The sequence below is a fragment of the Mauremys mutica genome, chromosome 9, assembly GCF_020497125.1.
Source record: "Mauremys mutica isolate MM-2020 ecotype Southern chromosome 9, ASM2049712v1, whole genome shotgun sequence".
NCBI classification, from domain to species: domain Eukaryota; kingdom Metazoa; phylum Chordata; order Testudines; family Geoemydidae; genus Mauremys; species Mauremys mutica.
This window is the reverse complement of record NC_059080.1, coordinates 40,021,399-40,043,874: the sequence shown is the minus strand read 5'-3', so window position 1 is coordinate 40,043,874 and position 22,476 is coordinate 40,021,399. Positions and strand designations below refer to the sequence as shown.

The 22,476-nt window shown below is 45.5% G+C and overlaps 2 long non-coding RNA genes across 2 annotated transcripts in view; one reads left to right on the top strand and one right to left on the bottom strand.

Annotated features, from left to right (window-relative positions):
* Positions 1-9,083: 9,083 nt before the first annotated feature.
* LOC123377049 lies at positions 9,084-13,937 on the bottom strand. The gene is made up of 3 exons (XR_006582053.1): positions 13,807-13,937; positions 12,620-12,660; positions 9,084-9,279 (listed from the first exon to the last, which is right to left on the bottom strand). It is a non-coding gene; the product is annotated as an uncharacterized LOC123377049 (long non-coding RNA).
* Positions 10,878-22,476, top strand: part of LOC123377050 — a 28,481-nt gene continuing 16,882 nt past the window's right edge. Inside the window, exon 1 of the long non-coding RNA XR_006582054.1 lies at positions 10,878-11,006. This is a non-coding gene — a long non-coding RNA (uncharacterized LOC123377050). The remainder of the gene's footprint in view (positions 11,007-22,476) is intronic.

The following is a 22,476-nucleotide window of genomic DNA, read 5'->3' as shown; positions in this document are numbered from 1 at the left end:
GAGAAAATGTGGGTCCTGTGACATTGATGGTTCAGGACCAGAAGTTTCATCCTCTTCCTCTTCCTCATCTGACTCAAGTGAGAATGATTCTGGTGCATCAGGAACCGGCAGTCCTTCTCCATGGGGTACTGGGCGTATGGCTGATGGAATGTTTGGATAATGCACAGTCCACTTTTTCTTCTTTGACACACCTTTCCCAACTGGAGGCATCATGCAGAAGTAACAATTGCTGGTATGATCTGTTGGCTCTCTCCAAATCATTGGCACTGCAAAAGGCATAGTTTTCCTTTTCGTGTTCAACCACTGGCAAAGATTTGTTGCACAAGTGTTGCAGCATATGTGTGGGGCCCACCTTTTGTCCTGATCTCCAATTTTGCAGCCAAAATAAAGGTGATAGGCTTTCTTAACCATAGTGGTTATACTGCGCTTTTGTGATGCAAAAGTCACTTCACCACAAACATAGCAGAAGTTATCTGCACTGTTCACACAAGAACAAGGCATCTCTGCTCACTTTGGCTAAACAGAAATGTGTCCCTTTGCAAAATCAAACACTGACAAATAAGAGAGCACGACACTGTATGATTTCTAGAGCTGATATAGGGCAATTTGTTCAGCAGAGTGATGTAAGCTTCGTTATGATTGCATCATCCATGACTTCTAGGAATAACATGATGCAATTCATATCATGTATGACGCAGCTTCAGATTGCATCATTCATTGTTTTGCCTAAAAAGCAAGTACTGTCCAAAACCAGTCATAGATTTATTCATAGATCCAGTCAAAGATGTATTTTAGTCATTTCTGGTTTAAATTGAGATCCCTTCCCTTTATAACTCACTTATCCTCTGCCATTCCCAAGTCAAGGGTCGTATATACTGACCCAATAGCATAACTTGAAAACTAGAGCCAATCAACAATTTTAAGCATCATTTTCGTTCTCAGTGACCCAGAGTTAGTAAAGTTTGACTACATTTATTTCAGAAGCATTTTGGCTGTATTTGTTCCCTTTATTAATGGCATGGTTTTATATTAGGTTGGATAATTTTGCTTTGTTCTGAGGTTTTTTTGGGGTGGTTAACCAGTTTGACTCTTTTTTGGTCTCCCCTGATGAGACTGAGACAGGAGAGGTCCAGGCTTGATTTTGGAGGGAGTACTATATACTTCCTTACCCTGCTTCACCGGTGCAACTAAGCCCAGAAGAAAGGATGATGATAAAGTTTCAACAAAAGCTCAGCCGGGTCTGTCATGTAATGAACAATTTACAGCCAAACAAAGTGTAGCAAAGGCATAGATTGTATTGTGTTGTAGTGTATTTCTTAGAAATGGGAAAAGAGACCAAACCAAATAAGAATATATACTAATTAAAAGTGATCTGTATAGGAAAAGACATTAATTTATGCCCTTTGTTGCTTCTTTAAGATGCATGAAATATGTTGCTGGCTTTTTGGAGAGAGGGTTACACTCTTTTTCTTCAGTTTTTAACCGAGAAATATATATTCAATTCTCTGCCCCAAAACTTTCTTAATGCAGAGTTAAGGTTAGCTCTGCTTCAAAGGGGATTAATGTCTGGCAGTTCTGGGGTGGTTTGCATAGAGCGGGTGAAGTGGTTGAATATAGGGCAGGAGCAGACAGCTGGTGTTCACAAAGCCTGCCCTAAATGTGACTTTTGCCTTAATAAGGGCACAGTCTGACCATCTCTCTCACTATCCCCATGTGCTGGGTTGCCACAGTGCTCCGTATTTGGAAGGAAAAAGTGCTATGTCTGCCTGCCAGAGCCAAGTTGTGGCATTATTAAAAAGAGGGCAGAGATAAAAGGTGTTAACTGGCCCATTCATCTCCTACCGACATAGGTCCACAGCTCATTGTGAGTGGTTTAATTATGCCGGTGGGAAAACTCTCCCCCATCCACAGAAAGCATCTACATGGGAGACCTTACAGCTGTGGATCTGCAGAAGTACAGCTGTAAGCTTTCTAGTGTAGATATAGCCACAGAGAGAGAGAACAAAAACATAATGGAAATGGAAGCATTCTGAGAAGGAGCAAAAAAGCCCCAGAGAAACCCTGGCAGCATGACCCTGAGAACAAACTCAGAAAGCTTTTGGGCAGAGTGCTCGCTGAAAGAGGCTTGGAACCATGAGCAAAGAAACCATCCACTGTTTTATTCCTGCTGTGTTCAAGAAAACAGGACTTGGTACATTTTTTGTAAATAAAAAGGATTGCATCAAACAAACACCTGACTTTATCATCAATTTCTCTTCCTACCAGAAAAACCCTCAAGGCCCTGCAAATTGGCAAACCATTTGGGTCAAAAACAGGTAAAATGTATGTTATATTATATATGTTTAAGTTATAAAGTCTAAATGAAACATTTCAGCCTTATTAAAACTAGCCATTTTGACCTTCTAGAAATAAAGTGTTTTACTAATTGTCTATTGAAACCTGCAATAAAATCAATGCAGTCCTGCAAAATGTTTGTTTTGTTGATTCAGCATCTGATAGAAAAATATCAGATGGAACATTTTTGACTGTCTCTAATCAGTATATAATATATACAACAAAGCTTCTCCTCTACCTTGGTGGGTCCTACGCTTATAGGCGGATTTGCTCACCTCAGAGATCTTCCCTTCTGGTGGAACCCACAGTCTAGGTCAACTCCTCCTGTGTCTGATCAGGAGTTGGGAGGTTTGAGGGGAACCTGGGCCCGCCCTCTATTCCCAGGGCCCTGTGGATTGCAGCTATCTATAGTGCCTCCTGTAACAGCTGCATGACAGCTACAACTCCCTGGGCTACTTCCCCATGGCCTCCTCCAAACACCTTCTTAATCCTCACCTCAGGACCTTCCTCCTGGCATCAATAATGCTTGTACTCCTCAGTCCTCCAGCAGCTCTCACTCTCAGCTCCTTGCACCTCACACATGCACCACAAACTGAAGTGAGCTCCTTTTTAAACCCACGTGCTCTGATTAGCCTGCCTTGATTGGCTGCAGGTGTTCTAATCAGCCTGTCTGCCTTAATTGGTTCTAGCAGGTTCCTGATTACTCTAGTGCAGCCCCTGCTCTGGTCACTCAGGGAACAGAAACCTCTTTCTCCAGTGGCCAGAAGATCCCCCGTCTACTCCTCTGCTGTTGAGGGTAGGAGGGAGAGGGCTGCTGCTGCTGCTGTTGCTGCTGATCCGGCTGCTCCCCTGGCTGGGCTAGACACCACCACCCACCCACCCCCTTTCTCTGCTATCTGCTTGCTGGCTGGCTAGTAGATTTCCCCACCACCACCTCAATTGCTGCGGTTACTCCACCCACAGCCCCTTGAGGGGGGGGGCTGCCGGCCTGCTCCCCAGAGGAGGGACCCCAGCTCCAGCCCTTGTTGCTGAGGGCTCCACGACCACCATCTTCTGAGTGGGGTCCCTCCTGCCTGGCCACCAGACCACTGTCTGGAGCTGCTGTGTTTGCTACTGGGGAGCTGCTGGAGCCCCGAGGAGGAGGAGGAGAAGGAGAGGACCTCCTGCTGCTGGAGGACCTCATAGAGACTCTGAAGACCACCGTGGAGGAGGCACTTGAGGACTGAGTGTTTTTTGGACTGTGTTCTTGTGGTGGGGGTTTGGACTGTGTCTGTTGCCACACCGGGGGTGTGGCATGGAGCCTGCCCCCGGTCCATCTGTGTCCCCCTTCACCCCCACCACCATCGTTGCCCCCTCCACCACCTCCGCTGGCTGTTTTCCTTCTGCTTCGGCCTCCTGCCTCTGGGACTGAGCTGCTCACCTGCCTTGCCACGCCTACTTCCACCATTTGGGCCTGCAACAGCAGCAGCCACCACTGACTTTTTGCACAAGTGCCCGTGGGCGCACCCCCCACCCCCACCCCCTTGGCCTGGCCCCCTCTTCTTTGCCACATTTGTCTGCCCCACCCATTTCCCTCTGCGGCCCTGATTGTCCTGCCCCAGCCCTGCAGCTACCCCGTGGTCCCTCTGCCCCATTCATAGCTCAACTTCCCCCCCCCCCGTGATTCCCCGGCCCTGATTAGCCCCTCTCCTCGTGTGCCCATGCCCCCTCCCATGCGCTTGTGCCCTTCCCCCATTTGAGTTTGCCCTTGTTCACTGCACCCCCCTATGCTGTTAGCCCCCCTTATCCCCTAGTGCAGCTTGAGGGGCCGGAATTCCCCTCTGGGTCGGTGACCTGACACCCTCCCGCCCCTGGGTCCTCGATTGCTCCCCTCACCCCTTTAGCCTTCCCTTTCTGGCACCCTCCTCCCCTGCCTGCAGCCTAGCGGGGAGGGGTGGTTGCCTCCTTTCCCTCCCCTCCCCTCGCTGTTTGTCCCCCTCCCCGCTCTCATTATGGCGGGGGATCCCTCACGGATCCGGCGGAGATATGCGGGAGGGCCAGGGCCTTCTACGCGGCTCTTTTCTCCCCGGATCCGACCGATGCTGACGCTTGCAGAGTGCTCTGGGACGGACTCCCAACGGTCAGCGCGGGCGACCGGGACCGGCTAGAGCTGCCTCTCACTCTGGCCGAGTTCTCGGAAGCCCTCCGTCGCATGCCCACCAATAAATCTCCGGGCATGGACGGGCTGACCGTGGAGTTCTACCGCGTGTTCTGGGACGTCCTCGGCCCAGACCTAGTCACCGTCTGGGCCGAGTCTTTGCGGGGCGGGGTCCTCCCTCTCTCGTGCAGGCGAGCCGTGCTCGCCTTATTGCCGAAGAGGGGGGACCTCCGCGATTTACGGAATTGGCGTCCCATCTCGCTCCTCAGCACGGACTACAAAATCGTTGCGAAGGCCATCTCGATGCGGCTAGGGTCTGTGCTGGCGGACGTGGTCCACCCAGACCAGACCTACACCGTCCCGGGCCGCACGATCTTTGATAATCTGTATCTGGTCCGGGACCTTCTGGAATTAGGGTGTAGGGATGGTCTGTCGTTCGCCCTCTTGTCCCTGGATCAGGAGAAGGCGTTCGACAGGGTGGACCACGGGTATCTCCTGGGCACTCTGCAAGCGTTTGGCTTCTGACCCCAGTTTGTGGGTTTTCTCCAGGTGCTGTACGCTTCCGCGGAGTGTCTGGTCAGGCTCAACTGGACCCTGACCGAGCCGGTCAGCTTCGGGCGAGGAGTACGGCAGGGGTGTCCCCTCTCGGGTCAGCTGTATGCTCTGGCGATCGAGCCCTTCCTCTGTCTCCTCCGTCAGAGGATGACGGGGTTGGTGCTCCGGGAGCCGGAGCTGCAGCTGGTCCTGTCGGCATACGCCGACGATGTGCTCCTCGTGGTCCAGGACCCGGGCGACTTGGCACGGGTGGAGGCTTGCCAGGCCATTTATTCGGCGGCCTCTTCCGCCCGGGTCAACTGGGTCAAGAGCTCTGGCCTGATGGTAGGGGCCGGGTGGCAGGCGAGCTCCCTCCCACCCGCGCTTCAGGCCATCCGGTGGAGCGCGGGTCCGCTGCTCTATCTCGGCGTTTACCTTTCTGCCACACATCCGTCTCCGCCGGAGAACTGGCATGGTTTAGAGGGCGGGGTGAGGGCGCGGCTCCGGAAATGGACAGGACTACTCCGGTGCCTCTCTCTTCGAGGGAGGGCGCTGGTGCTGAATCAATTAGTCCTGTCCATGCTCTGGTACCGGCTCAACACCCTGGTCCCGGCCCCGGATTTCCTGGCCAACCTCCGGACGGCGGTTCTGGAGTTCTTCTGGCCAGGAACGCACTGGGTCTCTGCAGGGGTCCTTCACCTGCCCCTGGAGGAGGGGGGGGCAGGGCCTGAAGTACCTGCGCACTCAGGTCCACGTCTTCCGCCTCCAGGCCCTGCAGAGGCTCCTGTATGGTGCTGGTAGTCCGGCGTGGAGCGTATTGGCGCACGCCTTCCTCCGCCGTTTCCGAGGGCTCCGATACGACCGGCAGCTCTTTTATCTCCATCCGAGAGGTCTTCCGCGAGACCTCTCTGGGCTGCCGGTCTTCTACCAAGACCTCCTCCGGACCTGGAAGCTCTTTTCGACAACCAGGTCCGTGGCGGCCACCGTGGGGGTTGATCTCCTCGCGGAGCCCCTGCTACACAACCCCCAGCTCCGTGTGCAGGTGGCGGAGTCCCCCGCGGTGCGCCAGAGGCTGGTCTTGGCAGGAGTCACCAGGGTCGGAGACCTCCTGGACTACGATCGGGGAGACTGGCTGGATCCCCTGACGCTCGCTCAGCGCATGGGGCTCTCCAGCCCTCGTACCCCCCGGCGCGTAATTCAGGAGGTGAAGGCCGCTTTACTGCCCGCTGCTCGGGCCTACCTCGACCGGGTCCTGCGAGAGGGCACACCCCGCCCACCTTCCACCCCGGGCCCCGTGGACCTTTTTATCGGGCCCCTGCCCCGTGGACCCAATCGACCCCCTCGCCCTTTCACGGCAAGCCGGCTGCCTACTCTGCAGCCGGTTCGTTTCCAGACCGCGCCAAGAAAACATCTGTACACGCTCGTGCTCCACATGCTTCACTACCTCACCCTCGCATCTCGCCCCGATACGAAATGGCGGGACCTCCTGCCACCTCTCGAGGGTGAGGAGCCCCGGTGGGCCAGCCTGTATTCTGCCCTAGTCCCGAGGCCCGCCGGGGATGTCAGTTGGCGGCTTCTTCACGGGGCCGTGAGCACGGGTGTGTACTTGGCGCGGTTTACCCCTGTCCCCAACACCTGCCCCTTTTGCGGTGTGAAGGAGACCCTGGCGCACGTCTAATTAGAGTGCGCCAGGTTGCAGCTCCTGTTCTGGCTCCTCTTGGCTCTCCTCTTGCGTTTTTGGTTGCACTTTTCCCGTCACCTGTTTATCTATGCACTCCCCATCCATGGCCCCATGAAGTCGCGGGATCTCCTTGTCAACCTCCTCTTGGCTCTGGCCAAACTTGCCATCTATAAAACCAGGGAGAGGAGGTTGGCTGACGGGATCCTGCGACTGTGGAGCCTATTTCCACTCCTCCGTCCGTTCCCGCATCCGGGCAGAGTTCCTCTGGGCGGCGTCCACTGGCTCCCTTGACGCCTTCGAGGAGCAGTGGGCATTGTCTGGGGTTCTCTGCTCAGTGCCCCCATCAGGTTCCCTTCGTTTAGCCCTATGACCTCACTCTCGATCCTGTTTTTTTCATTGGTTGTCCCACGTACTTAGTTAATATCCCAGACCTGTGGATCCTCCCCTTAGGCTGGAGGGAGGTCCTTTAGCAGTGGGCAGGCTTTGCCCGCCCACTTCCTGGATACTAATAGGACCAGACTCCTATACCCCACTGGCCTGGGTCTGTCACAGTTCATAGTAACAGGGCTGGAAAAGACACACCACATCATCTACTCCATCCTACTGCCAAGGTAAGACATAATCCTCAGATATGTACATACAATTAGTGAACATTAAGGTCAGTTGGCATTGCAGATCCTCAGTATATCTGAAAATCAGGCACCAGGTGTCTCAGAAATGGAGGGACAAAAAAATAATCAATGAACACTTCTGAGAATCTGGCTGTGTGAAATAATCCTGTTTACAATTATATACATTGTGGACAGAGGTGGGCACTCTTCTTAAGCTTTCCAGAGCCATAAATTTATCTGAAGAGCTGGGCAAAGATCAGAATTTCTGCACCCCAGGAAATTTCAGTATTTCAAGATTGGGGCCACTTTAGGACAAAAACAATCTTGAAACATCAAAAGTTTGTGCAGGATGAAAAACTCGGAAAAATTTCAATTTAGAAACATTGAAATTTTCTGTTTTGACATTGACAATTGAAAGGAAATATTTCAAGATTCCCAAATTGAAACATTTAATTTTACTTTGCTCAAATGACTGAAACCAACACTTGGTCAGTTCCCCTATTGCAGCGCATTGCTTCATTGGAGCTGTAATTCAGGCTGCACAATGCCTCCAACCTCCTTGATGGGCCAGACTCCCTGGTTGGACTCCATCTCCATGATATAACTGCAGCCATGTGACTCCCATGATGCACTACAGCATTCAGTGACTGGGAAGACTGTTGCCTCATGGGAGAGGTAGTGTGACCAGGGACCTCAGCCTATAGAAGAGAATGGGCACCCAAACTATGACTCCTATAACACAATGATCCACAACAGGGAAACACAGTTTTATTTTGAACTGACTCTAACCAAAATGTTTTGGGTAATTTCAACCCAAAATATTTCCATGTGGGTTGAACCGAAATGGAGGGTTCTGTTGCCACAATTTTCATGGATCCCTAAAGCTAGGTCTTTTGGTTGGAGAATGAACCATGGAGCGGCTGTGATGCCAGAAAAAATAAATAACAAATATTCATAACTAGCAATCAAGTTATATTGGTTTCATGTACCAAGGGTATCTTCACAATGAAAGGGAAAGAAACTTACTTAAATAAGAATCTAAAATTCTCTGCTACATTTCCAGGCTCCCAAATTAAGGGGAGCTCCTGGATATTAGCTTCCTGCTAAATGAAAAATGTAAACAGTTGCAAAAGGAAGATCCTTCCTTCCCCAGATAAGTAGCAATTCCACACCTCACTCACCCAATTCCTTTTATCTTCTCTCTGTGTTTTCAAAATTACTTTAGAATGAATAAAGAGCAGCTAATTCCAGGATTTTCAGAGCACACAGACCACAGCAGAGTCTAGAACAGTAAGTTTCTTATTCTGGAGACAACTTGGTGGCTCCAAATGTAACACATACTACATATTCTATGCACCCAGAGAGTTAGTGGAATGGGGCACACAGGATACCTGTCAGTGGAACACATATTAGTGCTTAAGATGTCCCACACGCTTTGGGGCTGGAACCATCTTTATGTTGTGTTTGTACTTTGCTTGGCACAATGGTATCCTGATCCCTGGCTCGGGCCTCCAGGCTCTACGATGGTACGAAGAGACAATAAAGATCATCTACAGGCTTCAGTGCCTCAAGCTGCACTTAAAACAGATGAGTCCTGAGTTCACAAAAACACTTTGGATTTAATCCATCATCTATTTACATGTGTAAAATACACTCTTCTGAAGAGTTGGGAAGTCTGGAAAAACCATCTAAACAATGCTAACATTTCTGTACTGTTCCCATTAAATAGGATAATTTGGTTATTTACAGCAGAGCTCCTGAACTGTGTGGCTCCCAGAGTAACTGCATATGCGGATCATGCCTAAAACCAGCGCTGCATGTTGGGGTTACAGCTGCTGTTAAGAGAAGCTTATAGAGGCGTATTCAGTCTGTGACTCTGATCTGTGCTGCCTCTGCCCAGCGTCTTCTCCAATCCTTGCATAAATTGTTGATACCGTCATTGGTAACGAACTTTCCATGTGAGAATCCTCATGATTTGGTACCTAGATAAAAACAAACACCCCCCCCCCGAGTTAAGAAACTTGTTCTTGTGGATCAGTCCTAATTAAAAAGAAATGTATTTGTATATTTATATATAGTACATATATTGATCTATTTATATTTCTTTATCATATAACACCAAGGAGCAACAATTGATTCAGCAGCTGTTCCTTCTCCATCCTCCTCCCTTAAGCTTAAAGTTGGGCTGGGAACTACTGACTGCAATTGAAAATAATAAAATAAGAGACAAATTAAGTTTATAGAGGCCAAGACTGACAATGCGACATACTGTAAAAGTACTGTGATCTGGGGCCCTGGACCAGTCAACGTATGGAAAGCAGGCTCAGCCAATCAGGGACATTGCTCAAATCACATGCTAGAAATAACATGATCTTTCTCCCATGTGCTTACCCCATGGACCTATCCCTAAAGACCTGACCCAAACTTGGGTCACGCCTTGCACAGCAGATCAGTGCAGAACACCAATATACAGAGAGAGGTAAACATTTGCAAAAAGCCTTTTATGGAGAGATCACAGAAGCGACCACAGTTAGAGCAGTGCTGATTGGCTGAGGCAGTCTGAGCTCAGGACTGAGGTTAAGCTCGTTTGAGACTCAAGTTAAGTCATTCACACAGCTCTAGTCACGGGCCTGTTTGTATGTGGGTCAGTGGGACAGTCTGAGCTTTTGTTTGTAGTGGGTGTCACAGGGAGCAAAGGGGTAGTAGTGGGAAGGATGAGAGTCAGCCATGCAGAGCTTGGTGGGAGGTAAGGAAGGGGGAGGGGGAAGGTCAGACAGAGAGCTGGGGGATGGAGGTGGTGACATATGGGGGACCCAGTATTTACACTGATCTCAGCTTTATACAAGTTTGTGTTTAGCACGTGCGTGGAGGTTCATGTAACTTTGGTTTTAAAGTGAGCTGGTTCCTCCATCCCCAGCAGCAGACAACTTAGTCTTGCAAAGACAGGTGTCACCAGTGTATGTAGTGGAAGCACAGAAAACCACACCTTGCAGAGCTATAGCAACCCTTGCCATTGCTGCAAGAAAATCATGAAACCACACTGACCCTCAGCAAGGGGAAATAACCACCCAGAACAACCAATGTCAGGGCTGTAAGAGCTTCCATGCTGAGGAATGTGATCAGAGTCAGAAAGACTGAGAAGGAGAACTCCTGTAATGCTGATGTGAGAACTACTGGGGAGTTTTTACACAGTGCCTGGCAAATGGGGCCCTGGCCTGGATAGTCGATAGGTGCTACCATGATATAAATACTAAATAATAATCAATGATCACCACCATTATCCAGCATCACAGAACAGATTTGACCTCCCTCTCAGATTAACAACCCTCCTTCCCTTTTACAAATGCTAATTCCCATTAGTATCTGTGTCCGTCTCTAGTGAATTCACTTTTGCTCACTCAGAGAAATGCTGCAACAAACCAGCTGATGATTTTGGAGCAGTGTCAGAGTTCAGCCTCTGTGGGCTGATGCTCGCTCTGGCAGCCAGCTGGGAGTGGAAAGCTGCAGGGTTGGCTGACGAGGCCTCCAGGGCCACAAAACCCACAGTTTCAGCAGCCAGGTTTTAATAGCCTGCACGAAAGTCAAGTGCTCCTCTTCTGCGAAGGCCCACCCTCCAGTATCTGCCACCATGTCTGGGGGAGGGAGGAGTGGTAACCGTTGATGTCAATCCTCCTACATCATACAAAACAGTATGAGGCATTCAGATGTTGTAAGTACTATTCAATGGGCCTGTCGAGACTAGGAAAACAGGTTATGGTTTAGAATGTGTTAACCAACATGTTAATGTAAACAGGGTTTAGCATATTTAAAAATGTGCTCTGTCTTCATGGTCAACCATCAGCTTCCCACTAATATTTTAAATGTGTTAAACCCAGTCTACACTAAGTGGTAAATGTTGTTTAAAATGCTTCAAACCACCTATTTCCCCATCTAGCCATTGTGCACAAGGGTTGCAGAATCATAGCCCAGTTAGTACTGTACAGAAAACAGGGATTACTAGTTAGGAGCAGCCTAACTAGTAATCCCTAGTCATTTGTCTCTGTATCTCTCCCAGATTAATTAAAAAAATAGCTCTATAATTTCCAGTAGCAACGAGTACAGCTCAGGAGTGATATATGTAATGATGTAAATTACTCAATAGATAGGAGAGAGAGGCAGAAGATAAGCGAAAGAGGCAGAGTGCAATTATCTAATTTGTGCTAATGAGATAATCTGTGGAGACGCAAAATGAAAATAGTTCCACTTGTGTGCAGAGTGGTCAGAGGTTTCTGTGTGTAGTAGGTGGGGGGGGGGGGTAGAACAACGAGAAAAGGGGATTTGAATGATCATAAAGGAGAACATCCAACTAAGCTGCTTCTGTAGTTGTTGAAACAGGCCAAGAATGATTCATACAAAGGGGCAAATCAAAGGCCACTGCTCCCTTTGCAGTCCACTGGGATAAGAGTCTAGTATCTTGCAGGGAATGATGCAGTTTTCATTTACTATGGTTAGTATATTTCAGCTGCATTTGCTCAGTTCTTGGTGTTTCAATCTCTGTAATGAGCTTTGCTGTCATAATGTTAGCTCAGAGTTCCAAAATGTTGTTATCAATACCATGGAGAGGAGGCTGCTGATCACATTCATTGCAAGGAAGAGCCTACAATCACGTAAAAGCAGCTGGCAACATGGAAGAGTCAGTCTAGTGGACTGTATTGGGGCTGATACTGCATTAGAAGGGCAGCAGAGCTGGAGCTGGGAGGAGTTATTGTACCCCATTCTGTCATCGTTTCAGAGTTTTGTTGTATTTGAATTTCATATTTACAGCTGTATGATTATGTATTTGCATACATAGCTGTTTTTGTTATTCCCCAAAATCTGAATAAAAATGTACAGCTGATCATTTAAGCATATAAAAAGTAGAAATATCTCACTAATGCAACCTATATTTATTACTAATCACCTTAGTTAGTTTTAGAGCATATATTTCAGCTTTAATCATTTTAGAAACTAGCTTTTTCTATTACGTCCTGTGAATGTTGTATATTGTGGGAACTAATTCTGGGTGTGCAGATTGTTTGCAAAGAGCTTGTTACAAGTATTCAAAATTCTTGATTGGATACATGGATCATGTCACTTATAGAACCAGGTTTCTGGTATAAATGCTTATAATTGTTTGTTCAAAATTTGCTTTTCTTAAATATTCTCCCAAACTTGCTTCCTGCTGTGAAGGCAGGGGACTGGACTTGGTGACCTTTCAAGGTCCCTTCCAGTTCTATAAGATAGGTATATCTCCATATTATGTGTGGAAACCAGATCCCTGTGTTTTATTATGTTTGACAGTACCTCTTCCTTTATGATTCTTGTCCTCCTCTGCTGAACTGCACCTGTGAAAGTTATTTGAATAGTTAATATTTTACAGGGACAGTGGACATTCTGTGCTTCAGTTAAATCACTTGCATCTATGAAGAGCTGTTAATTCTTGTAATCAATAGTTGCACTGTGCTTTTGAAACCAAAGACATCCTTCAGTGCCACAAAGAGAAATGGATTTTTTTCTTTGAGTTAGAATCATAGAACATCAGGGTTGGAAGGGATCTCAGGAGATCATCTAATCCACCCCCCTGCTCAAAGCAGGGCTAATCCCCAGACAGATTTTTGCCCCAGATTGCTAAATGGCCCCCTCAAAGATTGAACTCACAACCCTGGGTTTAGCAGGCCAATGCTCAAACCACTGAGCGATAATATCCCTCCCCCTCTCTGTGAGTGTGTTCTAGGAGCAAAAATTATTTGCAAATAATTAACCTCACATTCTTAAAAGATCCATTGCAAGGTGTCTAAAGAGTGTGGGGCTGAATCTCTCCTCACTAACACCAGTTTTGTATGTCCACAATGACTTCACTGGCATTACTCCTGATTTCCACTGATATAACTGAGAGGAGAATCAGGCCTTTAGGTTTAATAATTTGAACTAACTATAGTATTTTAGGTGCATATCCCTCCAAAATACCAGTGTCTCCCTGTGACATTTCCTTTTGGGGGAGGTCCTGAAGTGTTGCTCATAACTTTCCATCCCTCCAACGTCAAAGGCTACATTTTGCACTATTATTATTTGTGTTATGGGCAACATATTGTTGCAGTGCCCTGATATTGAACTACAAACATGCCAAAGTTTGCATCTTGAGTCACAACATGGAGACAATGTTGCATGGCACCAGCACAATGTCTTTATTTACAAATGCCATGGAGTCATGCTGTGAGTCTCTAATCTGACACTGTGTCAGAGAACCCTAATTAAGTCCATGACCCTTGAGTTGTCTTGTGACAACTTCCCCATGTTTTCATAATGGATGAGGAGTATCATACACATTTCAGGGCATGATGTCATGGGACGTCTTCACTCTGGCTGGGAGGGCAGCACATGGACTTCCCAGAAGCTAGTCAGGGTCATTTGGATTTGTTCATTAAAAAGTAATTTTGAAGAATCTGAAGCACCAACAGCAGCGAGTGAGGTGTATGAGGAAGACCACTCACCTTTATGGTCTCTGCAGCAGAAGAACAGCAACAGAAGGAGCAGGAGGAAACTGAAGCCTCCAGTGATCTGAAGTCCAAGAAGAAGGAGTGGAGATTGATTCGGTTCATTTCCTGTTTCTTTTCTTGTTCCTGACATATAAAAGAAAATAAGTTGTCAGAATATTTTATAAGGATATAACTATAATGGCTAATGCATATTTTTCAGAGAAGGTCTTGGTAGGTTACAGGATTGTGCTGAACTCAGGCAGCAGTGCTAGGACAGCATAAGGTTGAGAACCACTGACTTTCCAGACTACTGTACCCCTTTCAGGAGTCTGATTGGTCTTGTGTACCCCCAAGTCTTACCTCACTTAAAAACGACTTGCTTACAAAATCAGCCATATATATTGTACATATATTTCAGTGTAAAGTATAAGAGCAGTATAAACAAGTCATTGTCTGCATGAAATTTTAATTTGTACTGACTTCGCTAATGCTTTTTACGTAGCCTGTTGTAAAACTAGGCAAATCTCTAGATGAGTTGATGTACCCCCTGGAAGACCTCTGCGTACCCCCAGGGGTACATATTCATATCAAATTTGCAAATAGTTTTTGGTTGAAACAAATGTCGTTTTTGATTAATAAATGGATTTGTCCGAAGATGTTCACACAGCTCTAAATGGGAATTCAGAGCAGTGAGCACTTCACAACACATGCTCGGAGAATCAGACCCTAGCGCTCTGTGTCATTCCCTGAGCACAGTAGTGCATCCTTGCTTTATTCAGATGACTGCCAAACAGTGCTAAAAATCATGCTGTTCATTCTATGCATGCACAAAATGTAATTTCCAAAGGAACATAACTCCAATAAATTAAACTCAATGTTCACTGGCATGTTTAAAAGCATTTCTCCTCAATGAGCACTAGCTCCCTGCCAATGTCAGCTTTCTATCCCTAACTTTTTTTTGGCACCAGAGCTATTAAACATGGGCTGTAAGAATCTTTTAGTCATGAAGAAAGTATATTTTTCCATTTTCCAAAATTGCTAAACTATTTTTGCTCAGTCATTCTAAAACAAGTAACCTTTGGTCAGACACCACACCTTGAAAATTTCAACTTGATCAGTGAAAGTTTTGGAAAGTTTTGAGAACTAAGAATAGAACTCTGACCTTAGCTGGCACAAGCACTCCTGCTTAATGAACGGCACACAGCAATATGACACAGGAAGTGAGGAGGCGTTCTTAAGCATTATTGTGCCTCAGAGAAGATTATTATTACATATTGTCTGTGTTCCGTATATTTACTTCCCATTGTTGTGTAACAGCCACAGGCTATTTTTTATTTTTGCTTCTATGTTTTATTTTGGTTGTTACTTGTTACAACAACAAAACTGATGCCTGGTCAATTTCTACACTAGAGTTAGGTTAGGTCGACGTAAGGCAGCTTACGTTGCCGTAACTATTGAAGTGTCTACGCTCAAATTCCACTCTTGCTGACGTAACTGCCCACTTCACTGACTTAATAACTCCACCTCCAAGACAGGCATAGCGTCAAAGTGTCGGGGACTCGAACCCCAACAGCAAAGTTCGTTGTCTGACCGCAGAGAGACAGGCAACACCAGCAAGGTCCGATCAAAAGTTCTTTATTGACAAGTGCACGTGTCAGTAAAAGAACAGCTCGTATCCGAAGAGAACCAGCAGCCTCTTTACAGCTTAGTATTAGCTTATATAGACAGTTTTATTACATCATAGATCATTCACTAGAGCAACCCACCCCCTTTGTCTAACAACTAGAAATTAGACACCTTTTAATATATACGCATGCCTAGTCTCTACAATATTGAATTGTTAATATCTCAACAAGCGCCAAAGGTTAGGAATGCGAGGGAGTTAAAACACACCGAACACTAAACCAAGGAGTTAGAGTCAGAACTGTGAGATGCTTGTGTGTCTTATCAGTTCTTCAAACAGTGTTTCTCAACATAACATAGCTGGTCCCAGCCCCGTCACTGATCTTACTGTTTCCCAGGGCTTTGTGAGACAATGCTGCTTCTCAGTATTTTCCACTCTGGGATTACCCAGAAACCTCTAGATGCTTGACTTCAGTCAGGTTGGCACAACTGGTTTTGTGCTACATCTTTATTCAGGCCTAACAAAAGTCAACTTAATTAGGTCGATGCAGTGTCGACTGTTACTGGCTTTAAGGAGACATCCCTCAATGCCCCACACCAGCACTATCGATACAAGTGCATCTGGTGAGGATGCGCACTGCCAACACAAGAAGCAAAGTGTAGACATGCACAAGTGATGTAATTACTGTGAAAGTGAGGGATTGATCACATCTTCATCATCTGGACCCGTGGGAAGGAGACTCTGGAAAAATTCCAGCATGATTTCAACAGCTTCCACCCCATCATCAACCTCAGCCTGGACCAATCTACACGGGAGGTCCACTTCCTAGATACCACGGTGCAAATAAGTGACGGTCACGTTAACACCACCCTATACCGAAAACCCACCGACTGCTATGCCTACCTTCATGCCTCCAGCTTCCATCCCGGACACAACATACGATCCATTGTCTACAGCCAAGCACTGAGGTACAACTGCATCTGCTCCAACACCTCAGACAGAGACCAACACGTACAAAATCTTCACCAAGCATTCTCAAAACTATGATACCCACACGAGGAAATAAGGAAACAGATCAAAAGAGCCAGATGTGTACCCAGAAGCTTCCTACTGCAAGACAAGCCCCAGAAAAAAACCAACAGGACTCCACTGGCCATCACATACAGTCCCCAGTTAAAATCTCTCCAACGCATCATGAGGGATCTACAACCCATCCTGGACAATGATCCCTCACTTTCACAAGCCTTGGGTGGCAGGCCAGTCCTCACTCACAGACAACCTGCCAACCTGAAGCATATTCTCACCAGTAACTACACACCGCACCATAGTAACTCTCACTCAGGAACCAATCCATGCAACAACCCTTGATGCCAACTCTGCCCACATATCTACACCAGCGACGCCACCACAGGACCTAAGCAGATCAGCCACACCATCACATGCACACCATCAGTGCACATTCATTCATCTGCACGTCTACCAATGTAATATATGCCATCATATGCCAGCAATGCCCCTCTGCTATGTACATCGGCCAAACTGGACAGTCCCTATGGAAAAGGATAAATGGACACAATTCAGATATTAGGAATGGCAATATACAAAAACCTGTAGGAGAACACTTCAATCTCCCTGGACAAACAATAGCAGATTTAAAGGTAGCCATCCTGCAGCAAAAAAACTTCAGGCCCAGACTTCAAAGAGAAACTGCTGAGCTTCAGTTCATCTGCAAATCTGACACCACCAGCTCAGGATTAAACAAAGACTGTGACTGGCTAGCCAACTACAAAAGCAGTTTCTCCTCCCTTGGTTTTCACACCTCAACTGCTAGAAGAGGGCCTCATCCTACCTGACTGAACTAACCTCGTTATCTCTAGACTGATTCTTGCTTGCATATTTATACCTGCCTCTGGAAATTTCCACTACAAGCATCTGACGAAGTGGGTATTCACCCACGAAAGCTCATGCTACGTCTGTTAGTCTATAAGGTGCCACAGGACTCTTTGCTGTAATTACTGCAGTGGCTGTACACTGAAATAAGTTACCTTGACTTAATTTTGTAGCTTAGACATGGCCTGAGAAAGAGGACCATCCAGGAAGCCTTAGACTTGTTTCACTTTTATCTAGAGATGAGCCTGAAACTAAACCATACATATGAATACCCCCAAATGCTGGGTGCTCTCCAAATAGCAGGCCAAACCAAAAACCCAAATCCAAACAACCTCAAATATTGGGGAAGTTGGGATCCAGATTAAAATTCTGCAGGCTGGACCTACATCCAGTTTTGTCAAAAGAAGATTAATTCGTCTTTTAAAGTTAAAAAGCCTCTTGGAATCATACCGAGCAGAAAAAGATTTACATTCAGTACTAATCAGTTTGATTCAGTATTGGCACTGTGCAAAATGTTTGCAATGAAATTTGACACTGCATAAAACTCAGCTATTTTGGGGTTTTGTTACAACTTGGAAATTCAGACTTGGATCCTCAAAAGGTGCACATTCCTTTCTAGAAACCCTAGGCTGACTTTTGGCTTTGCACTGAAATCATGCATAATTCCACATGGCTCTGATGCGAAACCAAATTAAATATGATGATTTTGACTTGACGTTTCATTTCAACACAAAATTCAAGGTAAAAACTCCAGGCGTGAGAGACTGTCTAGGATATGTGCAGTTTTCCCTGCAAAATATGAGGGGACCTCCTCACAGCAGCAGATGCTCAGGTCTGTGGTAGGCACAAGGCAGTCTGGATTGACCATGGTCATTGTCTAGAACTGTTCTTTTGGCCAAAAGTTGCCAAGTGGTGTTGCTTTAGAGAAGAAAGATCCCTGTTTCCTTCCCAATCATGGTCTAGGATCGCATATTCCTTACACCATCATTGGTCAAATTCTGTGTGGATCTTCCACCACTGATGATCAAGCCTCCTGTTCTCACATTTCATTGGTCACTGTTTATCAGTAAGCCATGACACTCTGTGCGAGTAATGGAGAGGATAGAGACATTTAGGACCAATGTGTCAATGGATGTGGATAGAAGATAGTTTAGTGTTTGACCAGACCATTGACAGTCTGGGCTCATAGGGTATGTCTACACTGCAAGAGAAGGTGTGATGTAGCACAGGTAGGTGTACCCATGCTAGCTTTAACCTAGAAGCATATGTAACAATAATGGTGAGGACGTGGTGGGACAAACCCACTGAGGAGCCTGGGTCAATTTGCTAGCCTGTGCCGCCACATATACACTGTTGTTACACCTGTTGGATAGATTAAAGATATCACAGCTTTGTCTGCCCATGCTCCAATCACACCTTCACTTTGAGTGTAGACAGACCCACAGACAAACAGCTCTCCAACCAAAAGCAGTGGAAATCCTCTAGATCCATGAATTCTAAGAATGGGGGTTTGTGTGGCTGTTCCTTTCGTCTGATGGGATTGTGGTAAGATTCTGATCTCAGCCTGAAGAAAGAGAGAGTTGGAACAGGATAAGGGTGTGATTAGTCCCTTCCTGATGTTCACCTCTGCGGTGATAAGAGCTTGGGTGCGATTAGCTGTGTGAGTAGATTCAGCAGCTACCTTGCTTAATCCTATATTTAATATACCAAATTTCAGGCTACTTTGAAACAATGAAAAAAGACCTAGTAGTGTTCCCAGAAACACAGTGGATGACCACAAGCAAAGGGATACTGTAATACATGGGAATATACCATACAGGAAGAACATATTTGGTTATGAAGATGGGAGCAGTAGCCCTGTACCTAAAAGATTCCAGTAGATTCTAAAGAAATAGCATTTCTGAGAGGACAGAAGCATTTGGTAACACATGCATGGCTACAAATTCCAAATGACTGGATTATACTACTGGCCTTCCAACCACGTTAATGATAGCGATTGGCAGATCAACAAAGTTGATCAAAGAGGCCACAAAATCTATTGAAACAGTGACAGTGGATAATTTCAGCACACTGCATATCATCTAAGCAAATAACATGTTGAGACACAGTTTGCAGACGCAATTTCTCAATGCCACAAAATATTACTTCTTGGAATAGCTAGTTCTACAGCACTCAAGAGGAGAGGCTATTCTCGCTTGAGTCTCAATTGACTCACCGGAGCTAGTTTCAGAAGTAGTGATAGTTGAGCAACTGTGTAATATAATAATACTCAAAATATAATTGAATTCAGTATCCATGTGGGAGGGGGAAATATAAAAAACTAGCCCTGTCACACTAAGCTTTAGAAAGGGGGATTAAAAAAAAAGAAAGAGGATGCCACTCAGAAAGTAATTAAAGATAAATGTGAAGAATTTAAAATCCCTAGAATCAGCCCACAGGCTAATGAAACAGCATATCAAATAAGAGAGGCATCCATACCAATAAATAAAACAAGGAAAATGGAAGTCAAGAAAAAATGGGCAAGTGTCAGGGAATCAGTGAATATTCAAGCAGGAATGGTGTACTTCAAAAGCGAAACCAGTTGAAAGGACCAGGAGCTAAAGCTGATAAATTGTAAAGTAGAAATGAGGGGGAATTAAAAAGGAATATGATGAACAATTAGCCAAAGTCATAAAAAGAACCTGCACCAAATCATGTAAGTGTGTTTGGTGTACGAAGACTGAGAGACTCAGATGCTAGCCTAAGGATATTGTAGAAAAGCTCAGACCTAGGTTTTCAAAGTGTCCTCTGATTTTGGGCATTTCAGTTTTGGGCTCCCTATTTGTGAGACTTAAACATGATTACCAACCCCAAGAATGCAAAATTCATGACTCAGGCTAGAGAAAAAATAATGAAATTGGTTAAAAAATGATGAGATTTAAAAAACAATAGATTTGAAATCTTTATTTCCCTTCAGCATTTTAGCTTTTAGGATACATGTCTTCAAGTATTCTCCACAACTATGCGTTCCAGAAATTTTTTTTATGTAAATAGAGATTCTCACATGACTCCAGGAGCTGGAGCTTTCAGATAAGCACCAGATATCATGAGATTTGCAATAAAATTATGAGGGTTGACAACACTGCTTAAGACCTAATTCTCACAGGCACTTGAAATTGCAAATTGTGAGTACTCAGTACCCCTGGTAATCAGGCCCTAAGAATTCCCAGTTTGGGTATCCAAAATGAAGGTATCCAAAATTAGTGAAAACAGTCTTGAAAATTTTGGCCTAGATGACTACTTTGCATCAGTCTTCCCCACAGTGTATATTGGGGAGATACCTATCCTAGCCCCATTGAAGTCAGTGTGAACAGGATTTCACCTGCACTCATTTCAGGTAATAAAATAGAACCACTGTCAAAGACTGAGGTGTCAAAAGAGGTGCTGGAACACATTGGTAAAATAAAGAGGAAAAAAGTTACCAGGACTGGGTAGTGTTCATCCAAGAGTTCTAAAAGATCTTAAGCATGAAGTGGCTGAGCTGCTAAAATCATATGATTAAAGCCAGCTAATTGTATCATTACATGAGCTATTGAGAAATGGAAAGCTAAGTATTTATTAATGTAATTATTAATAAATGCTAAATATTGCTACTACTACCGAGGACCAATTTTGTACCTATTTTAAAAGATGCAATAAAAATGATCCTGTAAACTACAGTTAAATGAGCCTTACTTCAGTTTCAGGTAAACTGATGGAACTAATAACTATAGAATGTTGTAAGGCACCTAGATGAATGTCAGTGGGTGAGCTGGTCCTATAAAAGAGGTTCAATGTCCAACTTTAGCCCTGTTACAGTTCTGGTTCTCAATTCCTGGTCCCTGGTCCCTGTTCCTGATTCCAAGACTGAGGCATCCTGGGACTTCTAATCCAAAGGGACTGAGAATAGTAGACCATGCAGCAATGTATGCTGGGTAAAGGGGCAGGAATATAAAAGAACGTTTGCTCTAGTAAGAGAGAGACCAGGGAAGAGTCAGGCTCTAATGTGATTGTCTCTACCTGAAGGAAATAAGACCTGTTATTGGTTTCTCCAAGCAAAAGGCCCAATAAGGGTTTAGGAAAAACTTGGAGAGGGGGACTAGAGGGATTTGGTAAAGCAACTTGAGAAAGTTTTGTTTTGGGCTAGAAAACTAGAGACAGGAGGAAACCTGAAGAGATCAATAGCTGTTTATGGGTCTCCATCACAGGGTTCTGGAAGTAACTCAGTTTTGTTTGTTTGGACTCTTGCTTTTATCCCAGTCGGGAAGGATCTGTGGGATTTGGCCAAATGACTACAGTACCCTAATGAGTAAGGGGAAACTTAGGCAACAGCTGCTTTATGATGAAATTACCTTTGATACAATTAACATGATCTGATAGAAACCAGTCAGTTTGGCATCTGGGAAGGAACATTTGCCTCTTGACTCTGCTAGAACTCTCCCAGGGCCTCTGTAAAATAATATTTGGTATTATTTACTTGTACTTTCCAAATCCTTTGTAAAGTCCTTCACAAGAGGCTATTATGGCAATTAAGTAGTGAAGGGGTGAGAGGTAAAGTTCTGCCATATATTGGAAAAAGGTTAAAAAATAAAGCAAACAAAGTGCAAGCACAACTCTTCAATATGTAGTATAGATGGGTTAATATTATTAATGGAAGTGTCCAATATGTACTTGGCATGCTCCAAACATTCAAGAGAGATGGCATCTGCTTTGATAGTGCCTGAAGGATCCACACCAGGACCGATGTTTATGTATTAATGATCTAGAAAAGGGAGTGAACTGTGAAGTGAATGGCCAAATTAGCAGATGATATAAGCTATTTAGTTTAGTCATGATTAGAGAAGACTGAAGAACTGCAGAAAATTTAGCTACATTAGATGCTTGGGTAACGATATAGTAGAAGTGGTTTAATGTAAAATGGTGCACATTAGAGGGAACTGCTTTTCACTGTTACCAATGGAGGGACAGATTTCCTCAGTGCTGTGTGCATTGTAAGTTACATACATACCACCGTCTGCATTTCCACGGTTCAGGTGAGATTCAGATACAGTTAATGTGATGTGTCTGGTTTGCTGTGGTACTTTGAAGGTGACGCTGTAGACTCCGCTGTCGCTGAGCTGCAGGTTCTGAAGGAGCAGAGAAGCATTTTCAGG